The 24,874-nt window shown below is 47.5% G+C and overlaps 1 protein-coding gene across 2 annotated transcripts in view; it reads right to left on the bottom strand.

The window, feature by feature from the left end:
- LOC120947945 (beta-1,3-galactosyltransferase 9) overlaps window positions 1-23,494 on the bottom strand; it is a 34,693-nt gene extending 11,199 nt beyond the window's left edge. Inside the window, exons 1-3 of one of the 2 annotated variants that reach the window (XM_049607755.1) lie at window positions 23,359-23,494; window positions 23,212-23,290; window positions 20,226-21,146 (exon numbers count right to left, since the gene is read on the bottom strand). The gene's annotated coding sequence lies outside the window, so the exon portion shown is untranslated. The remainder of the gene's footprint in view (window positions 1-20,225; window positions 21,147-23,211; window positions 23,291-23,358) is intronic. The other variant, XM_040363798.2, reaches the window with a different exon arrangement.
- Window positions 23,495-24,874: the final 1,380 nt, after the last annotated feature.

Below are 24,874 nucleotides of genomic sequence, written 5' to 3'. Positions count from 1 at the left end.
TCTGAACGACTCCGGCAGACTCCAGACGACTCCAGGCGGCTTTGGACGACTCTGGACGATTCCGGACCATTACAGACAACTCCGGACGACTCCAACTCCGGACGACTCGGGACGACTCTGAACGACTCTCGCAAACTCCAGACGTTTCCAGACAACTCCGGACGGCTCCAGACGACTTCATCTCTGAACGACTCCGGCAGACTCCAGACGACTCCAGGCGGCTTTGAACGACTCCAGACGACTCTGGACGACTCCGGACCATTACAGACAACTCCGGACGACTCCAACTCCGGACGACTCCAACTCCGGACGACTCGGGACGACTTTGAACGACTCTGGCAAACTCCAGACGTTTCCAGACAACTCCGGACGGCTCCGGACGACTTCATCTCTGAACGACTCCGGCAGACTCCAGACGACTCCAGACGGCGTTGGACGATTCCAGACGACTCTGGACGACTCCGGACCATTACAAACAACTCCGGACGACTCCAACTCCGGACGACTCGGGACGACTCTGAACGACTCTGGCAAACTCCAGACAATTCTAGACGACTCCAGGCGGCTTTGAACGACTCTGGCAGACTCCAGACGATTCCAGACGACTCCAGGCGGCTTTGGACGACTTCATCTCCAAACGACTCCGGCAGACTCCAGACGACTCGAGACGATTTAAAACGGCTCCAGACGACTCTGAACGACTCCAGAAGTCTCCAAACAACTCTAAACGACTCCACACGACTCCGACTCCGAACAACTCTAGGCGATTGCGGACGACTTCTAACAACTCCGAACGACTCCGGGCGACTCCAGAAGTTCCGAAACGACTCCAGATAATACTGTGCGAACTTACCTTCCGGAGTCGGATGGGAATCGTCTCCGAATTTTTGCCAACATTACCCATCACTAGTCTTGGCAGTTGCTAGGGGACCTGTTTAGCACTTGCAGACAAGCTGCAGCACTCACCCTATCCACCGTGTGTATAATTAAACTGCAGTTCTTAGAATCAAATAGAACCGCCCAACGACAAGGAGAGGTGTTCTCTTTCTCTGTCCAAGTGGTACAACAAATACACACAGTTCATGCATCGGGTTTGAACAGTTGCTCAAGTGGAACACTTTGTCACTTATTTACGCCTTGTTTTTTTTTTTTTGCCGTGGAAAGGTAAAACAACTTGCCAGCTGGCATATTTAATTTTTAAAACCCTTGTTCAACCAATCAGAAGTCAACTCGTGGTATTGAACGGTATAATTTCCCTTTTATATTTAATAACTTAAATAAATGCTTTTGCCTTCCAATTTTAAAAATCCATTTTATACAGAAATACAACAGAAAAAAAACAATTCTCTTTATCAACGATCGCAGCAATTGATTTGTAGTTTCCCATGTTTATCTACATTACGTACCCAAACGTGCGCCTTGCGCCAACCTTCTCTACCTACGTTTTGCAGCGTACTTTTACGACGCCAAACGATGAACTTTCCACCTTCCGGTTGAATTATGAAGCATGCCACGCCGCGGAAAAACTTTGCAACCGTATCGCCATCACATGTGAGCCCCACCGGCACTCTGCAAACAAGCCGCCAACTACGATCGACACATACGCGCGTCCTCGTTATCATTTACTCAACCCAGCTTTCCCCCACATGCGATGTAAAATATGCGCTGTCCTATTGAACTTCGTGGCACAGAGGAGTTTGGCATTTCTATTACCATGGTTTGCTGTTCGGGCGGGGCTTTTTTATGATTGTGGCAATTGTGGTCGTTGTTGTGGATGAGTATTTAACCCCATTCCATGTTTACCACGTGGTCATTAGCTGCTGCCGCCAGGCACCAGGAGGCGTTTGCCAATCGATAGTACAATCGCGGTAGCGCAAAAATATACAGCCCACGTGCGCAACATATGCCAACCACCGAGACACACACACACGCGCGCGCGCGTATGTGGAGAGAGTATGCTGAAGCAAAAAAAATTAATACGCAAAAACGTGGCTGCCGCGTGCAAGAAATTTCCATTTATCAATCGTTAAATCTAGCGCTCTCCTCATCGACCTTCGAACCATTTTTGACCCAAAGGGACGGCTAAGAGTATATTTTAACGATTTTTCGTCCTGCCACCACTTGCTAGTTGCACAGGTGGAAATTTGTTTGGAGAAGCAACGGGTGCTATGCCACACACACACACAAAAAACAGCTTGAAGGTTCGCCTGAGGAAGGTCAATCGAACACGCCTAATCGCGCACCACCACTAAAACCACTTTTTTTTTTTTTGGTATGGATATGGAGCGCCACCAAAGAGAGGAAGTGCGAGAGGTCAAACCTTATGCTAAGGTCAAAGAGCAAAAGGGGAAAAGAATGTTTTCCCTTTAACGTACGTGTGTGTGTGTATGTGTGTGCTTTATTGCGCTGCTTTACCGAGCATGCGGCGGAAAGCAGCGCAACGTTGGTGTTCTTGGCTTCGATGGAGCCTTCTCCACGCCGTAAGGCTGCCAGAATGGGCGATATTTTGGCAAACGTTTCGCCAGTCCCAGACATTCTGTCCCCGAAATCAAACCGGTAAAAGACTGACTTTTTTTTGGTTTCTTTCTTGTTCGCCTGTGCCTGGGGCCCAGTTAACCCGCACACAACACAGCACCCAATGCATTGGGTTGCGCGCGTTTTGCCCGCCAAAAAAAAAAAGCGAATAAAAACGGTTGTGTGCTTCGAGGAGCACGAGAGCGATAAAATAAATCGCCAGTGCCAATCGTGTTTAATGCCAGAGATTTGGGGTCCAGTGATGAAATCTTGGCAAAAAAAGGAAAGAAAATAGAGCAACTACAAGAACGCATTAAAGTTTCATTGCATGGTGGAACGTGTGTACTTGACAGGCACAAATTAATTGCGGAATTTCATGCCCACAATGATGAATTAAATGCATCAATACAGCAATTTAAGCTGCCCACCGCACTCATCGCTGCATCCATATTGAGTGAGAGAGTGATTTAATTGCTTCCGTCAGTTCCCCCAAAATTATGCAAATTCTCCCCCAACTCTCGCAGGACCCCAAATCTAATGGACAGGAGACTTCATTTAAATCAATCGGTAAACATAGGAAGGAGTAGTGAGGGTTTTTTTTGCGTCCGTGATAATCAAAACCCGTGTGTGTGTGAGTGTGTGCTTGCGGAAAATTGGAACACACTCGTACACTGCCATCCATCTCCACAAACGCCAAACAAACACGCAACGCAACACAAAACCCCATCAGCTGCTCCCCGTCTGCTGCTGCTCCAGAGCATCCAGAGCATTTGGTGACATTTTCCAATTAAATTCCAACATGCTGCTGCTGCTGCTGTCCCTCCTCCCCACCCCGACTGCGGGTAAGGGATTTTAATTTATGCAAAACCAATCTGCCCCTTGTCCCCAGACACTCCCACCACCTCCCAAAAAACAATCCATCCGGTGGTGCAGGCAGGAAATTATATGTGCAGAATTTATCAACAACAACTCTCGTTTCGGCTTCCGCAAGCGCTAACACCACCAACATCATCCGCAACAACAACAACAACACAACAGGTTACCCGGGGGGAGGTTAAGGGGTTAAATAGCTGACAGGCTGGAGAGTGCCTTTACGCTTAGCCGAGATTATAATTCACCCCGCGCCCCCATAAAATGCGGCCATCATCAGGTCTAGGAGCCCAGATGTATATGTGCAGAGATCCTCTTCAATACGATGATGCAGGAAAGTTAAAAACATATCTCCTCCGCCCCCAAAACGCAGGCAGGTTCAAATTTTATGCTAATTTTATGCGCCCAGGGGCAAAGATATGCCGAATGGGTCTTTACTCGTGTCTATAAATACACGCGGCTCGTTGGGGTGTGTGTGACCTCCCCAAACAAACCTTCCATCCACAATGGCATATGGCATATGCCAGCAGCAGCAAATCAGAACGTTCCCATCTACCGTATCCTTAACCGAAAGCAAAGCAAGAAAAGAACTGTCGGATGTAGGGCTGGACTCACGAGCGGAACCGTCAGTCACCGGCTCCTTGTGCCAGCCGGATCATCAGTATGCCGGTCACCAAACAATCACCCATTACCGAAATCAGACACCTTCCGTTTTGTGTTCCGTCTGTCCCATTCTCCTCCATTCCATTTGGCCCGAGCGGCTCACTCGGCTGCCTCACTAACTAATCAGAGGATTACACCACCAAACAGACAAACGATTCTGCTGTCGGCTCTAGGCCTCACATGGACTGCACCGCCGATGTCGCATAACGCTTAGTTTGGGGAGGGAATTTCGATTCTCGCCATGCCGTAGTATAACCGGGGCCCGGGCCCATGAGGGAAATGTTTAAACATATTTTTATGGCTTATTAGCATTGTACACTGTCGGACGAGGGGCAACCGCAACCGCAAGGCGTTGGATTATGGGCAGCATTACCAAAACGACACAGCACGATTGTGCGGCGACCCTAGGGCTGAGGTGAATGTTGATAAGCAATAAAGAGAAATTGCATTCCATCGGACAAACAGGCAAAGTAGTGCGTGTGGTACGGTGGGTTTTGCTTTATGCTTCACGCACTTCGTCTGCTTTTTTCAATATCGGACGTGACACTGGTACTGTGTAGGAACAAAATTGTTTGAGCTTGGCTAGAAATTTGTAAACATCATTATTAAAGAAATGTCTCACCTACAGCAACGTATTACAACGTTTGCATTTAAAGAAATGGACAATATCGTGGATTTTTATGAGTTTATCTTGACCCACTATAAGCAAAAGGGTAAATGCACTTTCAACAATAGTATCCCTAAAGACAGCAGCCAAACAGTGAAGCAACTTCGTCCAGAAGCATGAGCGATCAAAGAACGACACCCCGTAACCTCTAAAACGAACACCGTGCACCAGTTTGTGAACGTCTTATAAGCCTGTTTCGGCATCTACAAGATCTTAGCACTGTTAGACAACAATCAAACCATTAAAAGAAAGCTTGGATGTCGAATAGCCGGCGTCCCTGAGCGACTTGAGGCTCCCAAAGGAAATTGAAGATGAAGACCGTGGGAAAAGTGGCTACAAAGCTGCGTTCGCTTGACCGGGAGGAGGTCGATGCAACTGGTCAAACAGTAAAATAGTACCTGGAAAAACATATCAAGAAGTAGAAGTCGAGTTCACTGGCTTCACAGACGATCATTTTAGGTGAATTTCGGCGGAATCTCGATATGACACGCTATATCCAGCGAACGCCAATCCTACAACCCCCAGCTGCCATGGACCAACATGATGCAAAAGCTCTCACTCCAATAATTTTGTAGCAAAAACTGAGGTGTGTTTGATAAAACATAAACTTTAAACAAGCCTACACGATAACTATTGGAAGGCAGCTCGCAAGATCGTAGATTTACAAGAAAGCTTAAATAATAACCTTTTAAGGGATGTTTATGGAAAGAAATTCTGCAGCCAGCCACCATTTTTTTAAAAGCAAACGTTATTAAAATTGATAAAAAGTAAAGAAACAGAACGAAATAAACTATCCTAGGGGCAAGCAAGCGTATTAAACAACACCGAAGAGCTTACAAACGTAATAATGCATGCAATTTGCATAGTTTTAGGGGTATTTTTTACTCTTTGCGATTGGCTACTAGCAATCTTAATTACAAGGGTTCGCGTTTGTTGCATTTTTAAAGGGCATAATTAAAGAACCTTTTTTCTACTTGCTATCTAAAACGGCAGTCATTATTTCCTGCCAACGACAGTTATTATCATTCTCGTACATAATGCAACGGAGAACAGCAAGGTAATTATTTCAATTGTTTACGGTAATGTACAGCATGATCCACAAACCACCTTCTAAATTAGTCACGGTCCATCCATCCGTCCATTGTCTATCACGACACCCAAATCGCGCGCCACCACCCAGCTGCTTCCCAGCCTTAACCTGACCCAATCACTCAATCATGCAATCATTGGGAGAGCCACCATCCCAATACATTATGGATGGGGCGGAAATTAGAACCGAATGCAGCCGGACACGGCCGACGGCGACGGCGTCTATTACGCGCCAAGACGAAACAATTATGCACAACGCGCACGGTAGCGGGGTATGTATGCCTGCCAGGTCTGTCTCCGAATCGAATTCGTCATTAATCAGTCAGAACGAGAGGGTATACCCGGTGGTGGCCGTATGTTTACAGAGTGCCATTTCATCATCATCATCATCAGCGTCGGACCGGGGAATTGGGGACAGAGTACATTTCGCGCTTCATCAACGTTGACGTGGGCATTAAAAACCCCAAGGACGCATGCTAATGAAATTGGATGCAATTTCCATTCAGCAATTGGAATTGCAGCACCCTTTTTCTTTCCTTCTTGGCTGCTGTTGTTGTGACACCGAGTTGAACCCGTTGTCGAAGAGACGATAAGTGTGTGTTTCCACAGTCGCATTGGAATGCTGTTTGTCCTGCCAAGCTTGCAAAACAGCACAAGCGTGTACGTCGTCTTTGTTTCAAACTATTTACGAATTTCTGCGATTGAATACTGTTCCATGTTCAACCTAGCCCGGATTTTGCCGATATGAAACGTCAGCCAGCACGTTCTTTGCTGCTCCATCACAGAGAACACACTCAGTTTGGGGCGTGCTAAAATCATACCCACCTCCCAAACGACAATCCGATTATCCTCGACGACGACGACGACAACGACAACAAGTGTTGTGTTGTATGTGGGCAGTGAACATGAATCAAACGTAGTACCAAACGATGCCCGGGCACTCATCTCGTGCCGGTGATAAAATGCACCCCGCCACAAAATCTGCTCCAATTATGGGCAAGCGGCCCCCAAAAGTTGGAGAGAGCAGCAGCGTAGACATTATGTTGCCAAATTTGGCTGCTTTCGTATGGTCGGGTCGTGTGTGTGTGTGTATGGTCAAAACATTCGGCAAGATGTGCAGAGCGAAATCGGATGGACGGGAGCAGAACTACATCCTAAATTTTAGAAAATGACGTAAGTGAAGCACCACCCAGTTGGCAGCCAGAGTGTTGCGTCCTATTTGGAAGGATATGATTTGTGAGCTATGCATGCTAGTGGCAGATAGAAACGATGGTATCCTCTCCTGTCCCCATTTTGAAAGCGAGTGAAGGAAAAATGTTCTCACAATGTGTCCTGGCCATTCTGGCACGCCCCAGCTTAAATGCTACAGCAGCTCATCAAAATCTAATATCACAACAGCGACGATAAAAAGCATCCCATAATCGGGTAAAGCATCCCCACATTCGTTACGTTTGATTTCGGTTTCGTGCGATACAATTTAATTACACTCTCTCTACAGCTTGTTGCTATGTTTGGCACTTAGCTCGATGGAACGCGATGCGTGAGTATGTATCGAAAGCGTTCGTACTAGTGATGTGCTCTATGGAGCGCACAGACGACTTCGATCCGACTCCAACTACTGTTAGTCCGATTCCGACTCCGGCAATATGGGAACCATTAAATCCGCCCAGAGACGGAGTCAACTGAAGCCGTCCGGAGTCGCAGTAGTCTCGGTCGGAGTCGTCCGGAGTTGTTCCAGAGTCAGCGTCGTCCGGAGTAAGCCGTAGTAGACCAGAGGCGAAGTCATCCAGAATCGATCCAGAGTCGATCGAAGTCGGCCGAAGTCACTTAGTATACGGGCCTTTGTTTTGATGGCCGACTGAGGACGACTCCGACTCCAGACGATTTCCGAGAACTTCGAACGACTCCGGACGACTCGGACGACTCCGAACGACTCCAGACGACTCCGAACGACTCCGGAGCATTTCAGAGGACTCCGGATGACTTGAAATGACTCCAGACGACTTCGGACGACTCCGGACGACTCCGGACGACTCGGGACGACTGCGGATCAATCTAGACGACCCCAACTCCGAACGTCTCCAGGCGACCCCGGGCTTCTCAGGACGACTCCGACTCCGGGCGACTCGGACGAGTCTGACAACTCTGGACGACACCAAACAACCCTGGAGTATTCCAGAGGACTCCGAACGACTTTGGACGACTCCGGACGACTCCGAACGACTCCGGAGCATTTCAGAGGACTCCGGATGACTTGAAATGACTCCAGACGACTTCGGACGACTCCGGACGACTCGGGACGACTGCGGATCAATCTAGACGACCCCAACTCCGAACGTCTCCGGGCGATCCCGGGCTTCTCAGGACGACTCCGACTCCGGGCGACTCGGACGAGTCGGACAACTCGGGACGACACCAGACAACCCTGGAGTATTCCAGAGGACTCCGGACGACTTTGAATGACTCCAGACGACTTCAGACGGCTCCGGCCGACTCTGAACGACTCCGGAGCATTCCAGAGGACTCCGAACGATTTGAAATGACTTCAGACGACTTCGGACGACTCCGGACGACTCGAGACGACTGCGGACCACTCCGGACGACCCCAACCCCGAACGACTCCAGGCGACTCCGGGCTTCTCCGGACGACTCCAACTCCGGGCGACACCGGGCGATTCCAGACGACTCCGAACGACTCCGAACAACTCCGAATAATGCTGGGAGGACCTACCTAGACGGTTCCAAAATTATCGGAGTCGCATCGGAGTCGACAACGGATTTTCGCCAACTTCACCCATCACTAGTTCATACGTTCGTGTATCGCTTTTATTCGATCAATCATTCGTCTGGTGCTGCTGCTGCTGATGATGATGATGCTACTCGAGAACGCAGCATGTCGGTTCAATTCACACCCCGAACATAAATGCGTCACAAAGTTGCTGTTCAGTCGGCATCCACTCCGCGTCTGCAGCAGACTCCCCTCCTCCCTGAGCGATTGTAATTGTTGAGCATAGAATCAAATGAAAGGGGGCAATTGAAACGGAGAGAATCGACGAGGTTGGGTGGTATTGTGGGTTCATAAAACAGGATACAAAGTTGCAATCATGGATCGTACCAAAAAATTGAGCTCGATTGTACGTCAAGTGGTCAACATAAAACGAAAACAAACACAATCAAATACAATGTTATGTTTCGATTTAAAAAGAGGTAAAATCCCAACCAAACTCTCGTTCGATGTTTTAAGCTATCCTTCCTAAACTTCATCAACTTCAAGATTGTTTACATCGACCGCCCTCGCGCAATATGCAGCTCCAACAAGTGCTCTCGGCACGGTACGGTACACAGGCGTTGGAAATTGAATCCTCCCAGCTGCTTATGCTTACAACAACCCCCCCTTCGATTGGCCACACTGTTGACTGTTTAGCAGCTCCACGACGCCCGGGTAATTAACGGTTCGCAAGGCAACCCGAACTAACAAACAGACGCCGGTTTTTTCTCTAGCTCTCTCTCTCTCTCTACTCCACGTTATCGGCAAAGCGTGCCAAACGATGCTGTGGCTGTGAGGATCGCCCAACAAGCAAAGCTAACAACCAAGAAGCAGTGGCATACGGTCGCTGGTGGTGGCCGGTTGATGGAATGGTTTACTTTCACCACACAACAATGCTGTGTTTGATTATGTTGGCACAGACTAGCCAAAAAACCGCCAATAAAACACACACGCGCACACACGTTCCGCAGATCTTCCTCAACGGTTGGAAAATTGTTTGGTTCATTCCCTCTCTCTCTTTCGCTCAATTCGCGAAGTAATTTCTTCCTTCCACCATAACACCAATCGGGTGGAGAAATTCGGCTACAAATAACTGCTCCAAGGCACAAGGGGCTGGTGGTTCCAATCGCCGCTTGTTGTGGACCATTATCGATACACGATAGAGGATAGCTACCATTCCCTTCCTTTCATCCTTCCTTTCCTCGCGCAGATTTTCTAATTGTGGAGATTTTTCTTTTTGCGCTAAACAACGCCCGCCGGCAGGAGCTTCCCGAAATGATGATGATGATGTTCCGGGAAAATCTCAAAATAGTTTACCGTCGTTTCCAGCTTGGACCGGCGTTGCGAGAGGCAGATACGTTTTGTGCGGTGGATGGTAGAATGAAGCGCAAGCCGAAATAATGAGAGTGCGCCAAACGCACAATATCATTCCGCTGCTCTGAAGGGGGCGCAAAGGCAAAGGTGTAACAACAAAAGGAAGATTGAAAAAAACACCGCCCTGTTTACGGCTACTTTCATCCGTTTGGTTTGTGTGAGTGCAAAACTGTTTAAAAATAAGCTACTGCTGTTTGGAGGTCGATTTTTCCTGCTCCAACCAGTGTTGCAGGGGTAAAAAATTAGTTATATTTTGTACAACTTTACCCGAAGTTATCGCTCCTTTTGCTCGGTCAAACTGAATTAGCTGAATCAGTACGCCACGCATCACCGGCGAGATGCTACCGAACGATCATTAATTAGCGTCGGCATCCAAAACCCAGCTCGCCGCTAAGGGATGGATGTATTAACGCAGTTTTCCACACGAGCGCATCAGCATGTGCGATCAATATGCTGCTCGTTACCGTTCCTGCGGCTGCTGTTGCTTTTTTACTTTTTTTTCGCTCACTCTCACACCCCATGGAGCGAGCGCCTCTGCCCTAACACGATCGTTTCCGCCTGCTGTTGCTCGGCCCCCACCCGGTGGTGATCGTGAATTTTATCGTACCACTTCTTCTTGCCGGACCCAACGAAGGGACTACTGGGTGAAGGATTAGTGCACCCAAGAGAAAGAAAGATAGCAGGAGAGAGAGAGAGAGACTGAGACCATGGAGGCCAAAAAGCAGCACAGGGAGGGGAAATGTTTTATTTTTAACCTTGAATTCAAATCGAACCATCCGACCGCGAAAAGCTAGACACAGGCGGTAAAACACACACAAACACACACTGGTTAGCGTGATTGCGCGGCCAAAGTAGGTGCCAAAACGGTACATTGCACCGTCCTCCCGGGGGGCTCCAAGGTTCTTTTTCTCCATTCCCATCCCACCGCACCACACACCACAACACTCTCTGTTTTCTAGGGCATACAGCACACACAAGGGAGGGTTTTTTATATTAAATTTCCCTCCACAACTTTCCCAATGACAGGGACAGGGTTGCGTGTGATGGCTTTTTATTGTCCGCCGGGAGAGGAGGAGAGGGAGAGAAGATTTATGATTTTTAACCCAGAATTTATTGCAATCACGCAATCACAACGTACGGCGGGGGAAAGAAGAGTCAGAGTCGATGTGCATTGTCGCAATGTACTTTCGGTTCGTTTTTTTTCGCAAGCGAAAAGCAGGAAATTAATCGCACAGAACAAATATCGCACTTAATTTGGGTTTGTTAGAGGCGCACACACACACACATACACAACGCCAAAAAAAGAACAGACGATCGGTTCAGTTCAAGGATTCGTCGCACAAACAAAGGGCTGCACCGTGATGCACCAGAGTCAATTGCATTCGATTGGTGGTTGCTGTGGCTGCTCCGCTATGCAGCAGAGGGTAAATCGAATTACAAAACAAAACAAAAAACCCGCCCTACTCACTGCTAGACAGATAACAGCAGCAACAACAATAACAAAACGGATGATGTAGAGACAAAGGGAGGCAAAGGTGCACATGCGACAAAATCTATAATTAGTGTGGGCTGTGGCATGCAGCAGGCATCACCGGCAAACGGCTGTCGAGTTGATTATGCCCCAACAACACACCACCAAACGGCGCTAAAAAAAGGAAGAGGAATCCTCAACATGCAATTGTGCCGGCAATATGCACCAGAGACCGTGTTAAGCCGCTGCACCATTTTGGATCCTGCGATGGGAGGGAGCGGCAACTGCAGGCTGCAGTTTTGTGTGAGAAAGGTAAAAAGTGTCAAACAAAACGACCCGCGGACGTGTACGTACCCGGACCGCATTTTGCACTTCATTAGGTGATGATTAGGGTGGTTATTGGAACGATTCGTATCAGAAATGCTGGTCGGGGTCTGGTGGATGGTTGGAGCAGGGAGGAAGCCTATTTTAAAATGAACATACACAGTGGTATTTCGTGGCATTTGTTCACTGCATTTTGAGCTAAATATTTTAGCCGCGTATGAAGCAGAGAAGCCATTATTTCTTTTTTAACTTCCAATTACTCTCGCTCTCTTTCTAAAGCTAGCTGTATATCTCGACTATTAAACAAAACAATAAAGTTTACCATTCTTTGTTTGTGTGTTCTAACACTATTCTTCGAGGTGCTTAAAAGTGGTAACGCTTACAATAAAATCATGCCAACCCAATTAGCACAAGCTTACTCCTTCAGTGAGTGCATGACGTCAGCCACAGCTTTGATAATGGCAAGATAATCCCTACAAAGAGGAACAGAAATACCTCATCATCACATGAATTAACGTGGCGTGAGCTTAGTGAGTAACGTAAACCCTTCAACTATACAGACTTCATGATTCACAGCCTTTATTTGTGCATCTTCTTTATCTTCCATGTCAATTCGTGCTGCTTAATTCCTGCTTTTCAATTCCGTTCCTAGACATTTCCTACAAGATGAAGTGGATAGGGATGAACGTTGTGCAAGCAAAATTTGTATAGTATTTAATTTAGTCATCCTGTCACATTTGAAATCTGCAAAAAAGTTCGTTCAAATATCTAGTTCAAATACTAGTTCTGACTGAGCAAGAAGGTTGACTCAATATACTAACAACCACCAAAATATCTATACCAAATAAATCAATCTTTAAATAAATAACATTGCTTCTACAATTGTCTGACTGAGTTCCATAAGCAACAAGGTTCTAATCTTATTAAAATTCAAACAAAATTCAACATTACTTCGTAAAGAGCGACAAACATTCATCACTTTGATTGCACGGTCATTTAGAGTAGTTTATCAGTCCCGAATCTATACTCAGAAGAACGTTTGGGTTCAATCAAATAAGTAAGTAAATAAATTACTTTGCTTCTCAAATAGCTATGCACATAACATAAATCAACATTTTTTGCTAAAGACTTATCAAGATTCAGTTTTTTTTACTTGCGGTTCATTTGATGCATCGCTAGTCGGTCGAAATTCGGTTCCAAGAAGACCTCCCAAGATAACCTTGGGTATGAAGTCTTCGCGACGAAGCGTCCATGGAACCCGCAAGCTTAGCTTATGTAAAAATAGTCACCGTGAATGTTCTGTTTTTAGCAAGAACCACATTTTAGCCGCCAAACGTAGTGCTGCTGCCATGTTTGTTGTACTTGATGTGCGGCGCGCTTGCGACATTTTGGATTTGCTTCAATTCGCCTCAGTTGAACGGTGTGCCAAGTTGTGTTATAGTTAGTTTACTGGGATGTTTCTTATTTCTCCAGTGCTACTGGAGCAACAACAACCAACAAGCAAAACAAACTACTACCAGCACATTCTTTTTAATTGCTTGCTATTGTTGGTACCCCGAGGCTTTATTGTTAATGCGACTGGTGCGTGTGCAGCAGTATGGTTTTGAGAGCGACGCGACACAAGTTAGTTGTCGCCCCGTCGATAACAATCTGATTAAGTGAAACTGGTATGCATAATGAAAAAAACTGGGTTAACGCTCCCCATCACAGCTCGCCACGGCCCGCACCACACACACATCTGGCAGGCTGGTGTATAGCCGATAAGGGCTTTGCAGAAATGAAAAATTCGCACCGAACGCCACCGAATGTTGACTGCAAAAACAAATGAGTCATAGCACATTTTTCTTCAATGATCACTGTTCTAGGAAGCACTCAAAATGAGAAATATGTTCCAATGAGCCCATCCGGCGGTGCATCTTCTTCAACTTTGGAGCACGTTTAATGTAGGTCGCTCAACTAATAGTGACACTTGAAGTGGCAAAATGATATTGCTTTTCATAACATGCCCCTCCCGCCACGTTATCACCAGACGATCGTGTTTGCAAATATCGAAGTGATTCGCAATCTCACCAACACCAGATATGCCAGAACTTGTGTGGACGCAAGCAATTGACGGTCCCATGGCCGTGGAGGGGGTCTTTGCGATTAACACATCGGCAGCCATCAGGGGAATACAAACTACTAAAACCAAACCAAGCTATATTTGTCCCATCATCGTGTCCGTGTGTGTACTACACTTGAAAGCACTCCCTCGTCCAGGCCCAACACGGCACACGGAACACGGGAACGCCGCGGGAACAATATTTCATTCACGGTCAAAAGCATCTCAAGATGGTCGGAGCTCAATGTAAAAACGGGGATCACCAGAAGATATTTCGCGAGATTCACCGGGGCCACTTGGGTGCGAGTAACAACACACTTTTGACTCCGGCACCACCGGACATTCACCCAATCACACAATTCCGCACAAGAAGGGGGGAGTGCGGGGTGGGAGGAGGGCGGGCTCAAACAGGGAACCCACACGGTAAGGAACTCGCGAGCTACACCACCGACGCTAATCAAGACAGCAAAAAGAACACCAACCGAAGACGCATTGGAATGCGAAACATTAAACGAGAAGACGACCACAGCAACCATGACGGCCGTTGAGAGCGTCCCGAAATTCGCGCTACCACTGAGAAAACGCACTCACACAACACACACACACACACACACACACACACACACACACACACACACACACACACACACACACACACACACACACACACACACACACACACACACACACACACACACACACACACACACACACACACACACACACACACTCACGGCCAAGATGTTCGCCCCGAACATGTGGAAGTCATCCGTGCGGGGTTGCACGACGGGTTACGCTTTTAAGTCCGAGTCTTTTTATATCCATAAAATCCACAAATTGTGGTCCAACGGAAAGTTGTTCCAGCACCGAACAGGAACAAGTTTGCTGGTAGGAGAGCTTACCTGTTCCAGCGCCACAAAAATCTGCTGCTGTAGGATTTGTTCTTTGTTTTTGTTTTTTGGCAGCATTTTCCATGTATCTCACACCTATAACCAGTGGCTGTGCTGTGTGGCTGAGAAACATTGACACACTCAGCCAAGGTAAGAGACGGTGCTTTTTGCTTCGTGTTCGTCCCATTATCGGACACGGGGTTGGAGATGTGTTATGGCGGCGGTGGTGAAGGCGCTCCGTGCCATGGAGGTGGTGTGCAGTTGACGGAATAAATTATAACGTCACCGAAAGCGATGCCTATCGTCACGCTTTGTGCCATCCGCGGTCAACAGCAATGACACGAACACCAACAAAGCTAGGGCAATACCTGCCGCCTACTAGATTGCTCAATGTGTTCAGACAACTGTGACCACAGCGCGAAGGCAACCACCCCGCCGCAAAGCGCAAAAGTCACTTTCGACGTGTAGAACCATGCAGCAGCGGCGGCGTATTAAAACGCGCACCAGGTTAATAGGCTGCTGGTAATGCACCAAGCACACCAGGCTCTTCTATTGGCACCAGGACATCGGTATGCTTTCGAGCAGACATATTATGGTTCAGAACTATCGGGACGACGTTAAGGGCTTATCATGTTGTTGTGTGCTTATGTTACTACCTCAACCTGTCAGAACAGTGCGCCGCCCTGTGGTGGCTCGATGGCTTGTGCGCTTCAGATGCCACCCTTATCGTAACGAGAGTTGCCTACACCCAATTCCCCCCCAATGGCACTCGATAACTGACGTACAGCGACAGCTGAGAAACTTGAGTGTATCCCCGAGGCGCTTCCATCCATCCATCAGCTGCACCACCCCAAGTGACGTACAATATTGATTCCACACTTTCCACTTGCAATGGCAAAACAATGTGCTCCAACGAACTGCGCCAAGTCACACCCGTACATCACACACCCCATCGGTCACTATCGTTTGACGATTGATAACGTCACGGGGCTATAAGGGACGACCGACTGACGACTTCGTCCTCCAGCCGGATGTCATTCCCGGGTGTGGTAGGTTTTCCAATGTATCCACACAGATAGCGCCAGCGTATCCCAAACATGCAATCTAGTCATTACAGTGGATGGTTTTTATGCTCACCCTGCATATCCCTCCAGTGGCCACACATACAGACACACGCGAAAAAAGGAAGGATACTATCAATATACATCACCCACAAGTGGCAGAACAGAACCCAATCAAAGGAGTACCACCCGGATGGCGCTGTGTGGCGAACGGGTCAGAACGAATCGGAGAAGAAAGGTAAAAAAAAAAAGAAAAACAGCAAACCACGGAAGTGGCAGCCCTCAGTGTGTCCAGGCGAAAGGCCAGGCTATAAATATACACTAGCCACCCGTTGTTACACTGCCAGATGCGCTCGATGATGCACACGGGCACTCGCCAATCACTGGGGGGGGAGGGAAATCCAATGCTCGTCCGGCACGCATCGGCACTGGCTTGTGGCTGTCGATTCAAACGTTGTTATGCAGCAGCAGCAGCAGCACCACAACACACCACTCGCCGATAGGGAGCAATACAACAAGAGAATAAAAAGACCTAACCACGACACCATGCCACAGCTCAACGTTTGAATGTTACCGGATTGCAAAGGTCGATAGTGAAAAGGTCAATTCCGGGTAACGCGACCAGGTGAACGAGATAGTTTATGTGGGTGTTTTTTTTTCATTCCTTTTTGCTGTCCCAAACTCCCACAATTGCATCCACAGTACGACCTGGCCCAGGTGCATAGTACGACACTACAGGCGGATGGACACGCGAAATTCTAACGATTCCAAACCACGGGCGCCAGCAAGCAATGGATATGCTATTATAGCAGAAGGATTGGATTTATGGATGAATCCTTGCCAATGGATGGTGCCAAACGAGCATATTCGCCAGTGTGGCAAACGTAACGATTGTTGGGAATTTGCACGAAAAACACGGGCTAGCCATTCCAGCCAGAATTCCTGAGGGAACGTGGTGACGCACCGTACGAAGACTGGTGGGATGATTTCACAATTTTGGAGAGCTGTAACCCCACAAAAAGTAAGATTGTTAGCCAGTTAGGAATGATGAATCGCCCAAAAAGCCATATAAAAAGAGCACAGGATGTTGAAGTTAACATGGTTTGCGATAATTAAATTATGGTTATCAGCAGTAACGACCTTTTTTAAGTAAGACCGCAACATGATGATTTCATATTGGGTAAGCTAGAAATGCTTTCACGTAGCACATGGACAATCTTTGGTCGCTTCGTTTCATCTCCGCTGACAGAAAAAAAGGAAATTCCCAGATAATTCAAAACCCTCGATTCTCTGTAATCTTGAACAAGATGTCTGGACATTACTCCCAACTCCCATTTCACGCTTCCAGGGTCCTGCTCAAGCGGCACTTAATTGAGAGAGGATCATCGGGAACCGTATCTCCCCTGATTAGTCTATCAAAGCTTATCAGCAATCGAACCCCAAAGCAATCCCCATGAAACCATTGCAAGCTTCCGTCCACAATCGTGATAAGCAACCCCCTCAAAGCATGGGACCATTTGGTCAATACCGAATACTAATGATTTAACAATCACAGCGAGTCTCGCGGTGTGTGTGTAGGGTTCGTTTGATGCCACCGGGAGGTTCGCCGCTTTATAGATAATCAATCATTCTTCGTTTTCTTTCGCCTAACGATACACGCTGCCTTATCGTTTGATCTTCGTCGTTCGCGTGCTGTCCAAACCATTGATAAGTCAAAATGACACCATTATCGGAGCAGCCGGACAGTTTCGATTGTATTAGCTGTAAACGCGTTTGGTTGATAACATCCGGATCCGGATGCGAAGAAAGCAAGCGAATAAAAACGCATCCGTAGACGCGCTCCGGTCTGTACTTACGAGCACAGACAGCAGCAGCAGCAGCAGCAGCACCATCCATCCCATGTGCCACACGGGACGGGTGTGATAACGGATGCGATTACGGATGTGCGGATTTTCCTCCCACAAACGCGGGCGGGCGGGTGTATTTGCACAGCACCTCCCTTCCCATCTAGCTGACTGTTGTCTTAGCGCGTCTGCCGACGTGCCGGCAGTCAGCCGAAGGCTTGGAAATTGTATTTAAATAACTTTTTATGCCTTTACACACACACACCTCCGGGCACCATTCAGCTCTATCTCTAGCTAATGATGTCGCCCATGACGGGGCCACAGTACAGGGAAGAACGAAACGAAAGAGCGGGAAACATAGTGGGAGACATTGCGCAAACAAGGGCGTACTGTGCACGTTTCCGTCCGACAATAAACTGCTTTTTAATCATCAACGGCTCTAATTAGCACTACAGGGCAGTCGGCGTATGCAGTACGCAGTGTGTGCGTGTTGGGGCAGTGCCTGACTGCTTTTGTGTTAGTTTGTTTAATTTACAAAGGCTTCTAACTAATCAGACTTGGTACGCATGGGGACAATGTTTCAAAAATGCCTAAGAATGCTAAGACACCTACATCACAGCTTATCTCAGTGTAAAGTGAACATAGCAATGACATTTCGCATCGGACAATGCGCTGAACTCATTATCCGAACAATTCATACCATTGATAAACTATATCCCTGACCGGCGAGACATTCCAGGCGCGCACAAAGTTCAAATCGGAGGCCACACACAAAGCAAACGGCTCTTCTCATCATCCACTTTTCATTCAATCGCTTCGATAGAAATTCCTTTCAACCACAGCCCGATTACTCATCGTGATACCATTAACAAAATCGTTTTTGCCCCGGCCTTTTCCCGCACTGTCTTAATAAACTATCGATCGGAAAATGGGTCCATTGGCTAACAATTCTGGAGACATTACCTCTTAGCGAGCGGCCCCGTTATGGTCCAGAATCGAATTGCTCTTTGCTTTCTGTATACGACAACGCTGGAGATAGGGACCAGTAACTTTGTTGGTTGGAAACACAAATGCCTGAAGGCGGGCGGGGAGTGAAAGGCTTCGATGGGACGGACAGACAGCGAGTGGTATAAAAATAGCTAAATTGTGTAGGTCCAATTTAAGTGCCTCGCATGCGTCATCACATTTTAATAGCACCTGCGATGCAGTTCTTACACTCCCCTTGTTCAGGCTTACAACTACACGGTTGTAAATGTTTACACAAGTTTGCCAAAGGAAATGGAAGGCTGTGGGCCGAAAAGAGCCTCAAAGTAAGCCCTTAATTATGTACTTGACAGCTTATTTTTATAACATTGCAACGAGAAATTGCCTAATTGCTGATATAAATCGACATCGGTCAATAGGTTATTTTAGGTTGCCCCTCAAATTAGCCTTCCAAATATGTTGCCTTGAGAATCGAGACGCATTCGTTCCCAACGTTCAGTGACCCAACGTGTCCCAACTGCCGCTAGCAGTGCTTGGCAGACCCTCATATTACGCTTTCGGTTCGGTTCGGTTTTCACTTTCACCCGCAGCCGTGGCAGCGGATGGGCAGAAGCGAAAGTTAAGGTGATCGCCCATTCACTGGCTGTGAAATAAAAACCAACGAGAAACGGTGACAGAAGAAGATCACCAATACATCATCATCCGTCCGAGTGGCGGGAGAGCGGCTTAAAACTTCCACCCGACCGGGGAGGTTGCGACAAGTGCGAAGACCTTCCCTTTACGGTTGATTGAACAACTGCCGATTGAACCTTCCACGAGGGTAGGTAGCGTATACGGCCGTTGTTTCGAGCGACACACACACACACACACACACACACACTTTCTGTTGGTTGTAACGGAATGGAGACATTTTTTATGCTCTCCTTTTTCCCCTCTCTAATCGACACGTGGAACGGTGTAACCGGTTACTGCTGGTGCCAAACCCCGCGCCACGTCTGTTTGCCACCGGAGCTGCTTTCTTTGCCACTCGGAGACGAACGGTAGCGTAAAGAACGAACCCCCCTCCCCCTCCCCCCGGTGGCGCAAGCAGCGAAAAGGAAAGAGAGAAGAGCAAAGTAGAAACAAAACCCCATCACACCCGATCCGACCCAAGGGGCGCGCGGGTGGACCTTCTCCCCCGCGGGTGACCATAAAAGGGGAAAACTAACTTTTCCAACTACAGCGCGGTAACCTGTTGCATCGGGGTTTGCGCTGTTACATCGTACCGCGTGACAGATGACACCAACGAGCCCTGTCTGGGAATTTCTTCCAGCACATGAAGCACCGCTTAGCATATGGTTCTTCTGGTCAATGTGTTCTGAAGAGCATATCCATTTCGTATGACCGAGAGCGTTTGTTTCTTTTTTCTTTCCCCTAAAAATAAAAAGAAACCTTTTTGTGGATAGTTGAGCATCAAGAGTTTTGTTTTCCATCTTAGTGTTGCATTTCTGAGTGGATGGGACCTTTCAAACCTCAACGCTAACATGCGTCAATCATTTCTGTTTAAAAAAACCCCTCTTAAACTATCAAACCTTCCCTTTCTCCCCTTTTTAACCTTAAAACTTACCTAACACGTGAGCAAAAGCACCGTTTGCTCGTCCATTCGCTCGTTCAACTCACTCTGGGCAGTGGCAGTGGTGGTGTTGGTGGTGGTGGACGTGATGCGTGTGATGCTTTTACCCTTCCCTTCAATGGACCTGTTTTCCACCGCCGTAATTGCCCCAAGCCACTATCGTGTGCGAGGTGTCGATACGATACGATTCTGCCTTTGCCGCTGCTGCTGCTGATGATGACGACGCCGGGCAATGATGATTACGGTGCCAATAGAGCGCGCCACACCGCGCAATAGAAAACTGGCCCCCCTGCTGCTGTCGATTTTTGGATTTGATTTTCACGGCGGTTTGTGCGGCCTCTCCTCTTCGCCGCTCCGTTTATCGGTCACTCGGTCAGCAGTCGGCGAGAAACGAAAGGCAAATATTCTGTGGCGGCTATGATGATGATGCTGGTGATGAGATGATTATGGTGAACGTGGTTTTTGTGCCGCCCGGAGGCTTTACTGTTAATGGCGAATGGCGACTGGGTGGGTGATATTAGTCGAAAGAACTGCGCCGAAGGGGAGGGGCAAATTGCGACAGGATTCTGAGCGTATTTTCCACTCACTTTCCGTAAATTCACACAGTAAACACACGAGCCGAGGAACACGGGACACGGAAAAAGCGACACTTTTTATACTAGCCAGTGATGGCCACCGAAAGGTTGTTTGGCGTGGTTTCTTATTTGCACAAACACAAGAAAACAAAACAAAACAACAATACACTTATATAAAAAAAATTGCGAAAAACTAAAAAAACACTTCTTTTTTTTGTAGAGCGCGCCCAAGAGAACGAAGCGTAGCAATTATTGTGTGCGGAGAGACACTGTAGAGACACACTGCATTAAAAATTCAACACTTTCACTTAAACTCTTCCGCAACCCTGGACGGCGAAACCTGTGGAAGATAGAAACGGGTAGGGGTGATGGGTGTGATGATGTTTCCGCCGGAATGGAAGCCATTAGACGCGAGAGAGTTGCACACGGTGGCCAACAGCTGTGCCAACATTGCCAGGTTTTCCATTTAGCAACCCTTCGAAAGGGGAGCAATGGAACGGAGGAGGGAGGAGATTATGCTGATGTTTCCTCCTTAAGGTCCTGTCCTGTTGTTAGATAATCTCTTCGCATAAATTTTGGCCCCTCTCTCTCTCTCTCTCTCTCTCTCCTTCTCGTTCGCTCACTCTCGGTAGCCTATTTCAACCGGGGAGCAAATTCTAAGCACGTCCAGGAAAAAGGGAGTCGTCCTCTTCTTAGGGTAACAGTGTGTGTGTGTGTGTGTGTGTCTGTCCCCTTGACCCGTTTTCGGTTTGCCTCATAAAATCCTTTCAGTGCTCCGGTGCTGTTCCCGCCCGGTTTTTATGCTAATTGCTACACCTCACTACGCATCGCATCGATACCCTCGGTGCCTGAAACGCCAAAAAGGATATTTCTTAAGTATCACTTTCACTCAGGGACAGGGTGGGGGGGGGGGGGGGGGCGTGCACAGGGAATCGAGGGAACATCATCAACGTTGATTGATGAGCCCTAAAAGCATTTGCTAGATTGGACACAATGGACAATTAGCCTATTGAAAACGGAATAGCGGGCGGCGGATGGGCGCTAGTATTAGCCCCAAAGAGTGTCTAATACCTTCAGCCACCTGTCGTCTAATTGCCATGCGTTGCCGGGAAATAGGGACTAAAAAGAGAGAGAGAGGGAGAGACAGAGAAAGAGAAAAAAGTGGTCCTGCACCGGATGCGGATGGATGGGACCGGGGCAGACATATTGGTCAAGGTCTCCAGCGACATCAATTTCGCAACTTCACGCAGCGCGCCGGAAGATCGAAGAGTCTAATCGATTTTTCCTCTCGTTCCCTAGGGAACGATGGGCCACTCCTCATTACTAGGATCTGTGGTAGCTGGATTCCCGTGACAGCAAGCTGAAATGCTTCTCGAAAAAGGGACGGAATGTCACCGATGGACCGCACAGCATCCACCCAAAGCCGGCGACTGATAAAATTTATCACATTCCGCAGCAAGATCGGTCGGCTTTGCTTCATCGCAGCAGCAGCAGCAGCCCGGGCGGCTATCGGGTGGCGTCTCTTTCGCGCAAGGAAAAATCAACCCCCTTCCCGCCCGTTCGTGGAAGGGTGCGAAAGTCATCATCAGCGTGGTCGAATTCGGGGTTCGACTCTCTCCTTCTCTCTTTGCTACAGCTTTCTTCCAGCAGCATCATCGCCGCTTCACGGTTGCGTTGCTCGGTCGGTGGCTCACGGCTCTAACGCGGCGTGTCTGTTGGGTTTTGGGCACTTTTTTGCTGTATTGCTTCTGATAATAGATACATCGTGGCTACACTTGAACATCTTGGGCAGGGTAGAGCACGCATACACGCACACAGACCTAGGAGGAAAAACTACACACTTCAAAACACTGGTTCGGGCTCATTCCAGCGTAAAAGCCGCACCGCGCCTCGCACTTTCCCCAGTTCCGAATCTGATTTCTCGTGCTTCTCCATCTCTTTCTATCTCACACACTTGCCGCACTATCAATGCCCAGGCTGCGCGGGTTGCTAGAGCGAGGCACCACAAGTAGCAAGCCTCGCCAAAGGATCGAAGCAGGCTCCAGGGAGGCTGCAGTCTCGTTCTCGAAGAAGCCTTCACTATTGCCATCGAATTAACCCCACATTCGTCAACCTCACGCAAAAAGGATGGCCCTTGAGCGTAATGGCAAGGATGCAGGGGCAGTGTGATGTGTGCATGCATGTGTGTGTGTGTGTGTGCGTTCCCCTATTTCTTTGCAGCCGGTGTCGTCCGGTGGCTGTGGCTGCTGCTGCCCGGAGCCCGGGATCAACGTCTTGCTTTGCATTCATCTGTCAAAAAGATGCTGCCTCTCCGGGACGCGGCTTTCGGTGCCTGGACTTGCTTGGCCAAGAGCGTCTTTTTTGTTGTTCGTAAAAACTTTATTCCTAGCTTTTTTTTTACACACACGAACGAATTTTGCTCAATTAAATGCCACTTGTAATTATGTTTCACCGCGATAGTACTCTAGAAGCGCACTGCACGCACTACGGAAGAACGGATGGTGAGTATTTATTTAACACAATTTTAGAATTTAGAGAGAAAAAGCACACACTTGCACAAAAACGCCTCATATAAACCGTTGCCAGTAGGTTGCGCTTTGCTTTTAAAGTTATTGCTCCCGTTGGCTGCCGCAGCGAACGACACGCATCCTCAAGCTTCTCGAGAGACTGACGCCGCATTTGAACGCTACCCCTCAAGCTCGGGGTGCACTGCACAGTGGTTATGCAAACGGCACGTCCTGTCCATAATTGCATATTAGTCGCTTCTTTGCTTTTGCAAGATTCAAATGATACCTAGCCGACATGTTGTTAGAAGAGCTACTATTGTATCTGTCTTTTAATACCTTTAAATCCCGATAATCAGCTCTAAGCATCACGTTGCATCATTTTCGATTCCTTACTATTGTAGACATTTATTTTATTTTGACCATTTCTCCCCAATACGCGACCACTGCTCTCCAAACCGTTGCTCCGCTGCGAGAGAGCAGGAATGAAAATGAGAGATTTTTGAATTTCCAAAGAGAGCTCCAAACGTCAAACTGTACCGCTGTAAACATTTCGCAAATCAATTTCGCGTGCCATTTCTTTCATCCCTATTTAGCCAAATATCTTGCCATCTCTTGTTTTCACATTACTGAAACGAGCATCTCTGTGCCTTTATCCCTTTCCCTTTTTTGCACGACATAAGAGATTGACAGATAGGAACGGCACGTCCAAAGAAAACGGTTCAAAATGCAGGGTTAGCATATTTTCCTTGTTTGCTGGTTATTTTTGGTATCAGCTGCCATTATACTGATTTAAATATTGCATAAAAAATGCAGCACAATCCATTGAGCTACGGGGAAAAAAGATAGGCAGACCTATCAAGCGAACTAAACAGTCCTAAATCAACATCAAGCAAAACAGTAAAAAATAATTTATCGCTTGTTTTGTATAAGAGATTTTAACATCCCGGCTTCATTTGTCTCCACTGGAAAGAAGTACAGGCGGTCCCCGAGATACACGGTTAATGGGGACCGAAAACGGCCGCAAAATACCGCGTATCTCGAATTTCCGCGTAAGTCGAATCCCGTGATTTCCAGCTAAAATATCACAAATTTTCGTGTAATTTTGCAAGTAGGGGGCGGTTTTAGTCACTTTATGAATTATTTGATATGATTCTGACTGAATATAACAGTTTTAAACCTTTTGAAATAGTTTTTAACATTCTATCAAAACGAAAATTATTCGGCAATTTACAATGGATGTGTCAAATCAGTACAATTTGCTCAAAGAATTGTCAAATTTAGAAAACCGCGTCTCTCCGAATCCGCGTATAAGAGGTACCGTGTATCTCGGGGACTGCCTGTACAATCCATTCATGCTCTCCAGTATGAATACCCAATTGACATTTTCGAGCACGAATAATCGGGAATTCGAGCAAATTCCCTTAAACTGGAGCCTTAAACTTCCCTTAAACTGCACCAGTTTAAGGGAATTCAGAAAAAGTCCTTTAAAATCAACTGTGATACGGCTTTTTCGTTACTTTCTTATACATCCGCTCGGAAATGATGTTTCCTATCGTTTTAG

Source organism: Anopheles coluzzii, chromosome 2 (assembly GCF_943734685.1).
Source record: "Anopheles coluzzii chromosome 2, AcolN3, whole genome shotgun sequence".
Classification (NCBI taxonomy): domain Eukaryota; kingdom Metazoa; phylum Arthropoda; class Insecta; order Diptera; family Culicidae; genus Anopheles; species Anopheles coluzzii.
The sequence above is the reverse complement of the archived record's forward strand: the minus strand, read 5'-3'. Positions and strand labels throughout refer to the sequence as shown.